Source organism: Cervus elaphus, chromosome 20 (assembly GCF_910594005.1).
Source record: "Cervus elaphus chromosome 20, mCerEla1.1, whole genome shotgun sequence".
NCBI classification, from domain to species: Eukaryota; Metazoa; Chordata; class Mammalia; order Artiodactyla; family Cervidae; genus Cervus; species Cervus elaphus.
Window position 1 is genome coordinate 91248276 of NC_057834.1, and position 9753 is coordinate 91258028.

General features: G+C 49.5%; 1 long non-coding RNA gene across 2 annotated transcripts; it reads left to right on the plus strand.

The window, feature by feature from the left end:
* Nucleotides 1–3166: 3166 nt before the first annotated feature.
* Nucleotides 3167–6366, plus strand: LOC122677881. 2 transcript variants are annotated; one of them, XR_006335945.1, is made up of 3 exons: nucleotides 3167–3242; nucleotides 5516–5606; nucleotides 5977–6366. It is a non-coding gene; the product is annotated as an uncharacterized LOC122677881 (long non-coding RNA). The 2 variants fall into 2 exon arrangements; XR_006335946.1 differs by lacking the exon at nucleotides 3167–3242 and adding an exon at nucleotides 3313–4012.
* Nucleotides 6367–9753: the final 3387 nt, after the last annotated feature.

Sequence of the window (9753 nt, forward strand, 5' to 3'; positions counted from 1 at the left end):
CTACACGTTAAGATCGTTATCAGGACAAGCCAACTTACTCCAGATTTAGTATTAAAGAAGAAAAAAAAATGGGAATGGCCTGTTAACTTTTGACTTTTAAAAAAATCTGCTCTCTGCATCTGCCGTGGCTTTTTAATTCTCACTCCCTAACCAAAACCTAAACAAAGATTCAGGTTACATCTCTTTCTGCAGCAAGCTGAAGGGGAAGCGGAGGTCTGGGTGACTCGAATGTTTTAGTCATTCTCCTGAAACGAGCCGCTCTCCTGTCTAGCCCTGGACCGCGACGGCTCCCTGGCAGCCTGGAGGCTGTTATCTAGAGGTTCGCACTCCCTTTGCGAAAAGTTTTCTCATTAAGATAAAGAAGAAACATCTGAGCAGCACAAAAGCTTTGCTACTAGATTTGAAATCAAGGCTACAGGAAAGACAAAAAAAGTATGTTGTTATTAGTATTGCTCTTTCATCTTATCCTAGGCAACACTGAAGCCCTGGAAGCCGCCAGCTTCTGCCTCAAATTTTGGCTACGGATTTAGGGGGGTGGTCCTCAGAATACTGGTAATTTTGATTAGAATTGGAGGGTGTGTTTGTTTAAATAACTTCTTTATGGTATAAATTTTACTTCATTATGTAGTGTATAAAGAGGAATTTGATAAGACTAACAATTTTTATTTCTAATTTCCCCTTTTTAAGAAACGAAATAAAGCCTCTGAAACAGTAATTAATATGAGTATCTAAGTGTCTCTGTTTCTTAAAGGCCTTTAACAATATCATATAACGTTGCTTCCATAAGATATATATTTATAATATTATCTCCTTGCCTTATTATCTAGAAGAGGAAGATAGAGGCGTTCCCACCCAGACTGGTCAGCAGCAAGCTAGAGGGAGGACAATGGGCAGAGATAGATAGACTTGCCGGTGATAAAATGAGCCCATGTAACAGCCTGAGACCGAGCATTGACTGCAAATTTAGTTTTTCCTCCATTACATTTTTCTCCCATAAACAGGAGGGTCTCTAGAGTATTTTCCTAACGCCAGCCACTGTTTTCTTTACGTGAAGCTGCGCCCACGTTAATATTAGCTATCCCCCTGCCGGTCCTCTCTGGGAGCTCTAGTTTAAATTTACGGAGGTGCGGGGGAAGGGGACAGAATTGAAGGCTTGGAGTGGACCAACTTCTCGAAAAGCTAACTTGTGCTTGGAGAACAGAAAAACTTGTGTTTTTCATCAAGTGCCAAAATTAGTGTTTTTGGAAAAAATCCACATAATGCATTTTCCATGAAATAGCATCAATCTCGAGATTTTCTAAATGGAGAGTCGTGCAGAATGTTGACTATCAGGCCGTGTATAGAGCAGAACTGAAAGTGGAATTAAAAATAAAGACCCAATTCGGCGATTTAGTTACAGTCTCTATTTGTTAAGGGTCTGCAAAATGAATCTGGGGTACTGTTTGGTTACCATCCGGGAGAATAAATCGCGCGGATCATTTGGAGATTCGGGGAGCGCTGGAGCTGTCTTGGGAAGTTAGGGCGGGGGCGCGGGCATTCATGCGGTCTTTCCACCCACCCTCGCCTAATCAGGCGTCTCTCAATCAGGTTTTCAAAATACTAATCTTGATCTAAGAGCTCCTATCTCTGCGTAAGTGGAGGAAATGATTCGTTTTCAGAGCTTCTGGGTTTGGACAAGAAGAATGATAGTCAGACGTAAGAAGACCTAAAAGACTGGTGTGGCGTCCGCTTTACCCCTGGAGCCCGGCAGGACACCGACCTTTCCCACGGGGTAATTGCTCGCACCCAGCCTTGCTCAGTAGGCCTCCGGGTGGTGAATCTATTTCTGTGTCCCAGGCGGTATAGGCCTTCGATCGGGGGTAGTGCGTGGAGGAGGGAGGAGGCGAGTGATGCGCAGGTGTTTGCTGTGAATGTCAGGGCTGAGCGTCCCTCTCTTCAGGCCCAACCACCTTGTGACCCCCAGTCGAGGGCGAGCCTACGGAGGGGTCTTTCCTGCACAGTGGCAACTCCTTGGAGCTCGCGTAACACCTCTTACCCAGGCTTCTCCGCGGCTCCGGCAAGGGAAGAGTTCGCCTGATGCTTCGCAGAGTACCCCTTTCTACCTTAGGTGCTTGTGCTAAAAGTCAGGACTCTTTTTGTCTGTGGAATAAGGATTTTTAGCTCCGACTCCAACGGAGACCAATTTTGGTCGAATAAGGATAGGACCAATAAAACATCATCTTATGTGTCTGCAGGTGGGTAAGGAATCGGGGAGTTGGAGCGATTCCTAACCTGAAATTTCTGGAATGCCCACCTCTCCTTAAATGAAAACCGGGTACCTAAGCCCACCTAGCGGGCAACCAACACCCAACCAACAGCCCTGATGGATAGGGCTCTTTGGGAGAGAGAAAGCCAGAGACTTGGGAGTGCCTCCTGCCCCAGGCTTTGGGGCGCTCCGCTAGTTGGGAGCTGCAGGGTGCGTCCCCCTAAACCTCGAGGGGATCAGGGCAGGGGTCTGGGTTGAGCCAGGCCTTGATTGGAGGTCCATGGCTGGAGAGCGGGAACACCAACCCGCCCCGACCCCCACAGCTTCCACTCACCGCGAAGAGCTGCCTAATTGGGCTCCGAGCAGCTGCGAAATTTGTAATCGCCTAATAAGCCTTCCACCTCGGTAATTCTTATCAAAAGGCATAAAACTGATATTTTCACACTCGGCTTGCACCACAGGAGCCGTTTATAAACATCCTTCATCAGTGGGATGAAATTAAGCCTGCATTGACAGAGGTCTCTGGAACTCGATATTTAAAAGCAATAGATCCGAATTAGCAAATTATTACTTTAAGTAAGGAAAGTCCCCACCAACTTGACTATTGAACCCTTTGCCTTTGAGCTCCTCGCGGTGAGTAACCACATGTTTGAGAAAACTTAACCTGGAGTTTTCGCGGTACTCAGGCAATCTTCGGAATCTCGCTTCCTGAATCCGCGACCGCCCCGGCTCTTAGCCCTCCCACCAGCCTTCGACGCGCTGGAGTCAGACCTGTGTAGACATGAGGGAGACCCTGCTGGGACACGGACGAAAACACAGTCAAACGAGACGCGTCCAGGACTCCCGGGCTCGAAGGCACAGGGCCAGTACCAGCGATTGGGGCCCTGCATCTCACCGGGCCGGCGGCTCTCGCTGACCACACCCCTACCCCCAGGTATCCGCGCCAGGGGTCGGCGAGAGGACGGTCGGAGGGTGGAGGGCGGAAGACCTCTGAGCGGTAAGAAGGCACAGCTTCTGGGTGATTCTTGTAGTGACCTCTTTACTCCGAGCGCTCAGCCAAGAGCCCTCTGAAACTGCGGAGGTCACACTTGATTCAGAGCACCCTTTGATTTTTGACCACTTCGTCTGACCATTATTAATATTGATCTGGAAAAGGACGGATGGAAATAGCTTCCAGAGTTTTTTGCAGTTTTGCCCTGCCCCCGCCCCAAACTTGCCCAGGAAGCCCCGTGACCCCTCAGAGAGAGCGGAGCGGGAAATGCTCTCACCTTGAGACTTACCGGTCCCAGGCTCCTTTCCAGACCTTGTCACCCAGTTTCCGAGGGAAACGGAAGGGCGCGTTTATTCATGCCAGCGGAGGTCGCCCAATGGTGACGAGAGCCTCCGTCTGAGACCCACCGATCTCTCCCCCACTGCGGGCCAAGGCCGAGGCTGGAGGGTCTTCCCCGGGAGGCTAGTTCGGTGTGCACTGGCCAGCCGGGAACCACAGCGCGCAGACCGGGCCTACCTCTCCAGCCCCGCTGGCAGTCTGTTAGGCCAGCCGCTGTCGGGTGAGCCGGCTGGGGCCACTTGTCACCAGTGGGTTTAGAAACCCACCAACTAAAACCCAAGTTCTGCGACTGAAAGGATTGTTTGTGTAGATTCCGTGTTTCTTTCCAGGCGGTGCGCTCATCCCCTCCTCGAGTTTTCCCCTCTGAGCTCAAGTAAACTTGCGCGGTCTTCTGCGACAGGAGATAGCGATACCTTTTCTCCCAGATGGGACCGCTGGTAAGAGAGGAAAGAATTAGAAGCCCTCTGCAGCGCGAAATTAGGCCGGGCGCTGTCTGGGACGCTCCCGGGCTAAATGCTACTGCACAAAGCGCACAAGTCCACTACATCCTTTACTCGTTGTGACATTTCCAAGCCGACAATCTCGCCTTAAGCACGCTTGTGGCTTGGAGCTGCTGATTTTATATGCATTTTATCGTTCAGAATGAGTAATAGGGCAGGACCAGTGGAAACCCGATTCTAATCTATTTCTACAGACCTCTGCCCGCACAGCTCTGTAAAAGCCAAACTAGGTTGAGAGAAATAACAACTAAGTCCTTTCTCCCCAGCTTTTTATTACATATGCGAGGCCTCCGAGCTGATCTAGCTTGGAGCTCACTCATCTAGAAAGAGGACGCAGGCTTCCTCTCATCCATTCCCCTCACTCCCTGTTCTCCAGGGATCCCGGAGAGTTAACAAAAACCCAGCAAGGGAGGCAGGAGAGCCAAACTTGATCCGAGTGCAAAATCCTGGGTGCCTGACGGCCTTTCCTGGGTCGAGGGGGGTGGTGGCAGGGCGCTCAGTGAGCCTCTCATTTGCAGGCTTCAACCCTTGAAGCTCTGTTGTTAGTGTGGGTGCAACCAACAAACAAGTCCAGGAAGTCTCACCCTGCAACCTGTGTCGAGGTTTCTACCCCCCCCCCCCATTTCCATGTCCCATTGTTGCTTATCTGATGTAACTTGTGAAATGATCATTTGAAAGAAGTTTGCAGAATAATCTTGAGCCATAATTTTTCATGTTAAATAAACTTCTATAAGGATTTCTGCTAGAGGAGACGGGCTCTGGTAACTATGGCAGTGCTTTCTCCCTCCTCCCTTTCTTCCTTCCTCCCTTCCTCCTTTCCCGCCTGCTTGCCTGCCTGCCTTCGTGGGAGATGAGGGTTTAAGAGCTATGTGTTATACTAAGAGCACAGTTTTTGAAGTTAGTCAAACCTGTAATGGATTTTCGAGTAATTTATTTAACAGCTTAATTTGTTTTTCTCATCAGTAAAATGGGGACGACAGCGCTAATGATGTTGAAATATTTTCACCAACAGATACACAGTAGCTTCTCAATGAATGTAATCTTCTTCCGCTCCTCCCTCCTCCTCCTTTGCCACCCAAGAGCTGTCTAGATGCGAGGTGTCACCAACGGCTTAATTCCCCAAGGGAAGGGGTCAGGCCATGCTCCTAAGCACCGACCTTGATTCCAGTTGGCCATTTTGAGTAGTTCACCTGCTCGGATTCTAATGCTGGAGGAGCCTCCCAGTGCTGCCGGGGCGCTGAAGAACTCACAGCTGCCAGCCACTTCTAATCAGGGCATCTCAGCCCGAGTAGGCTCGGGAACAACTTTTGCTTCCATTGCTTTATTTGGGGGTTAATCTGGCGCATATAAATGATTGGCACCCTGCCTTCTGTCAGTTTGCGGGAACTTCTGAATATTGTGAAGGCAGCAATCCTCATAGCTGTTGCTCTTTGTCAAAAGGAGCCGAGGAGCATAACCGTTCTTCAATAACTTGCCCAAGGCCATTTTACCAGGTGGAGTCAGAATTCGAACCCAGACACCTTACGCTGAGGTACGTACGCTGAGACTTTCCTTCTTTTTCAAAAGCCCGCCTCTTAACCATTCCGCTTTTAATCAGTGGATTCATTTACCCCAACTCGAGACGGTTTTTTACGTAGTTCAGTTGACCTGGGTTGCGGGGCTCCAGCACAGGTGGGCCAGCTGTCCGCGCTTTGCCCCCGCCGGCTTCCTGCCGAGTTGCCACTGCCGGGAATCCGGTATCCGGTGGGACAGAGCGCCCCCTGCCTTCTACTCTTCCCGGTGCGAGGTTTAAAAGCACAGAATGAATAGTCTGGAGTGTCAAGTAAGCTGACCACAGGGGGAAAAGAGTTGAGCTTTTACATCGGTGGTAAAAATTTTCTCCTTTTCTTTGCAAATTACAGAATCCGATGACTAATCATCAGCGAGTGGGTGGAAACCTGGCTTGAATAAGTGACCAGTGCTCTCCGTACCTCCTGCAGTGTGAAGGTCGGTGGGCACTCACTTCCTGAACTTTCCTCTGGACACTTTGAAGTTCGGGACACTGAGTCTCCGGAGTTTGCAGAAGCCTTGGTGCCCAGCTCCAGCTGTTCAGCGTCATCTCGCTGCACCCTGTATCACCACTACTCCGGAGAAGTCTTTAGAAATAGTTTCCCCCCTAGAGAAACAGGTGATTAAAGTAGACTCCAGCAGATCTTTGACAACTCCAGGCTTCTGTCACTGTGCAGGCAAGAACCATGTGCTGTTCTGACTCTCTGGAACCTAGTTCAGTATGTTGGCACTGGGCAATAAAGGATGGCTTTTTGAATGAAAAAATATAAATATGTGTGTTGGCTGGTACAGAGGGTTTCATTCCTTTCTATGTATTCTTAGTTCCAGTTTCCTGTTTTTTTCCAGTGGCACCTTCTTGCCCAGGACCTAAATCTTTTAATCCCTTAGAAGAACGAGGCAAGGAAGGGCATAGATATTCTGACAATTTAAACTGAGGGACTTGCCAGGCTCTACTTTTCTTCTAGGGTGAGGGACTTACAATGGCTCATTTGGGCCCCTCTGGATCATCCTTCAGACCTCAGTGTTTGCAACTGAAAACCTACTGTGGGTGCTTCAGAGACCATCAAGGTCTGAGCCTCAGTTATAGGTGAGGATGCTAATGGGACAAGGAATTGAAACATAATGGACCCCAGAAGCTCAGAGAAACCCCCATGGGCCCACTCTTGACTGCACACATGGAAATGCTGTGTGTGTTGGCCTGACCTAAGTTGATCTATGTTTTGGCTTGCCCTAGGGCAAAAAGCCTGACTGGGGTGGACAGTCAGGATGGCAGCTGAGGTCACTCAGAGCCAGATGGCGGTGCTGTCAGGCCTTCCCTGCTTGGGAAGGAGATGTACCCCTGTTTACAGGCTGCAAAACTACTGAAGAACATGGAGGGGAGGCACAGGTGATGGTGTACAGTCTTAAGCTAGGTAGATCCACGTGCCCCGACCCCCGCCCTGCCCCACTGCTCTGCCAGATCATAATTGTGTGCCCTGGGTGGCTCAGCTCCCTCTCTTCCCAGACCCAACCTCTCTCAAGCCAGGAGAGCTCTAAAGCAGAAACTGTAGGTCCTGGGGACCCTTTGACTAGGGTCCTGAAGGGCTGGAAGAGATCTTTTGGCCTGGGATTACTGCACTGGGAATTTACACCAACACTGAGAGAAAAGCCCTAGGGTTTTATCTTGAAAACTGGGGTCTCTTGACAGATGCACCAAGAAGATTTGCAAATTTAGCCACAGCCTCTGCAGGTAAAGAAACACAGGGAAGAACATAGTTTTTTCCTTTAGAAGAGCATAATCTCTCTTATTTCCTTCAAATAGTTGCCCAGCCCTCTGGAGGGACTCAGAGCAGCATTTTTTTGTTTTGTTTTGTTTTTTAAAGGGTGCCTACACATCCACTACCTTTCAGAAATAACTCCTTGGCTTGCTCAGCGCTTAGTTTGCCTTTATCATTGCTTTTGGGTTTCACAGTCACCAAAGAAAGCAGGCACAATTTCCTGTGGAGCTTTGTAAATAAGTGCCTTTTCAAGGTGTCTTCCTCCTTTCAAAATACTTTTGCCCTGCTTCAAGAATTAATTTTATTGATATTGTGGGGAAAACCTCTCACATTACAAAACATCTAGATCAGTCCTTGAATATCTGTCTTTTAAAGGTCAGCGTAGGAAAAAAATTACAGTTAATAAATTAAGCCATAATTCCCCAGTCTTTACACTGTCCCCCCACCCCACACAGGCTGAAATATCTTTTTTCCTAAAAAGGTTTTGTATTTTTAGACAGGAATATGTGCATGTATGTAGACACTCATAATAAAGAATAGCATTTATTGTTTAGCATCAGCTATATTTAACATATGTTGTCACGAATATTCCTCACAGTCATCAAGGGGGTGAGAAGCCTGAAGTTTAGAGGAGACTCAAATTCTCAAGACTTATTTGCAACTTATTTGCATCTAACTTATTGGTTTAGGTGCAAACCAATTCCAAGGTGTTAACCACTATACTATATATGAAGGATATTGAGTGAGCCTGGCAGGGTATGAAGTCCTCCCTCCTGGCCGGTTGGACATGTGGCTTCACCCTTGCTCTGGAGTCCTAGAAGCCTAAGTTCTCTTAAGAGCTGGGGGAATGGGGGACAGCAGGAGAGGCTTGAAGGACCTGACTGATGCTGTCTGTTAGTTAGGGCCCAGAAGCAGAGCCAGGGTGGGAAGGGGAGGAAGGGCTAGAGGGGTAGGAAGCTGCGGGGGAGAGGGGAGGGAGAGGAGATAGATCGCGTGCTGGGAGAAAACTTTCTCATCGCCAGGTCATAAATATTGTTGCATTTCCTTGGAAACACCAAGCCCCTACGCCCCTAGGGGCTGAAGCCCTTCCCCTACAGCAGCGGCCTGGGTTGGTTCGCCGGCGCCTGCCTTCGGAGGTGACCTCTCCGGAACGGCCCTTGGAGCCCGGCTTGTCCTCGCGGCATTCGGGCCGAGGTTCCCAGCCCCTTGGCCTTGGTCGCAGCCGGTCGGCGGCCCCGGGGCAGGCTGGGAAATTCCCTGCCGCGCGGTGCACCCCGGGAGGCGCCGAGGTGATGCGCCCTGAAGGAGAGCGAGGCCGAGCGCCCCAGCGACATATCCTAGTCCCAAAGCAGCCGGGCATCCAGCGTGAACCCCCACATCATTAGTCCAGTCTCCTGGAGAAGGTGGGAGGAGGGTGGCCCCGGCTCCGAGCACCGGAATGCCTACCCCAGGCCAGGCTCTGAGTTAGGCTGGTCGCTCTGGTGGGTTTGACCACCGCCCTCCTAGCGCCCTTTTCCGTGGGCGACCTTAGGGCGGAAGCTTGGGTTTCAAATGTGAAACAGTCGTCTCCTGGAATCAGATCCGGATTCCAGAGGATGTTAAGGCTTTTTTTTTCCCGGGGGGATAAAAATAATCAGCGCCGGAGGAGACTCAAGGCCCAAGTCCTTCTGCCCATCAACTGTCTCTGCCCATAAATAGGTAGGTAATTCTTGTTCAACCCTTCCAGTTCCCAGAGCGTACATCTTGGTATCTCACTGAAAGCTGTTACAGAGGAGAGAAAACCTAAAAGCCAAGCCTACTACACACCAGGCCATGGGGGCCTGACTAGGTCAGAACTGATTACTGAAGTGATCAGTAAAGTGGTCAGGCTCGAAATGCCCAAGTTGGGAGTGCAGGCTGGCTCCAGACAGATGTCGACAAGTTATGTCCTGTACTGCTCTTTCTCCAGGAGTGGCCTCTGGGCAGGCAGGCCAAGGTCCTGGAGATCGACCCATACTTGGGAGAGGTGGGTTTAGCTTCAGGGAGGCGTTTCTAGGGATTTGAATTTCTTCTACTTGGTTTTGGTTTCTGTGCCAGCCATAGAGGCCCTTGATACTTTTAAGACTGTTGTGCAGTGCATGAGCAAATACTTATAAATGACCAAACACTTGTATACAGCTCTAATAAAAGGTGTGTGTGTGTGTAAGAGAGAGAGGGAGAGGGAGAGAGAAGGATTTTTCTGGGCTGATGAGAGTATTTTCAGTTCGAAGTGATGTGTAGAGGTCCTTTGTTGTTGTTCAGTCCCCAAGTGGTGTCTGACTGTTTGCAACCCAATGAATCGCAGCATGCCATCTAAATTTTTGAGATTAATACAAAGCCTTACTTCCTTTTTAT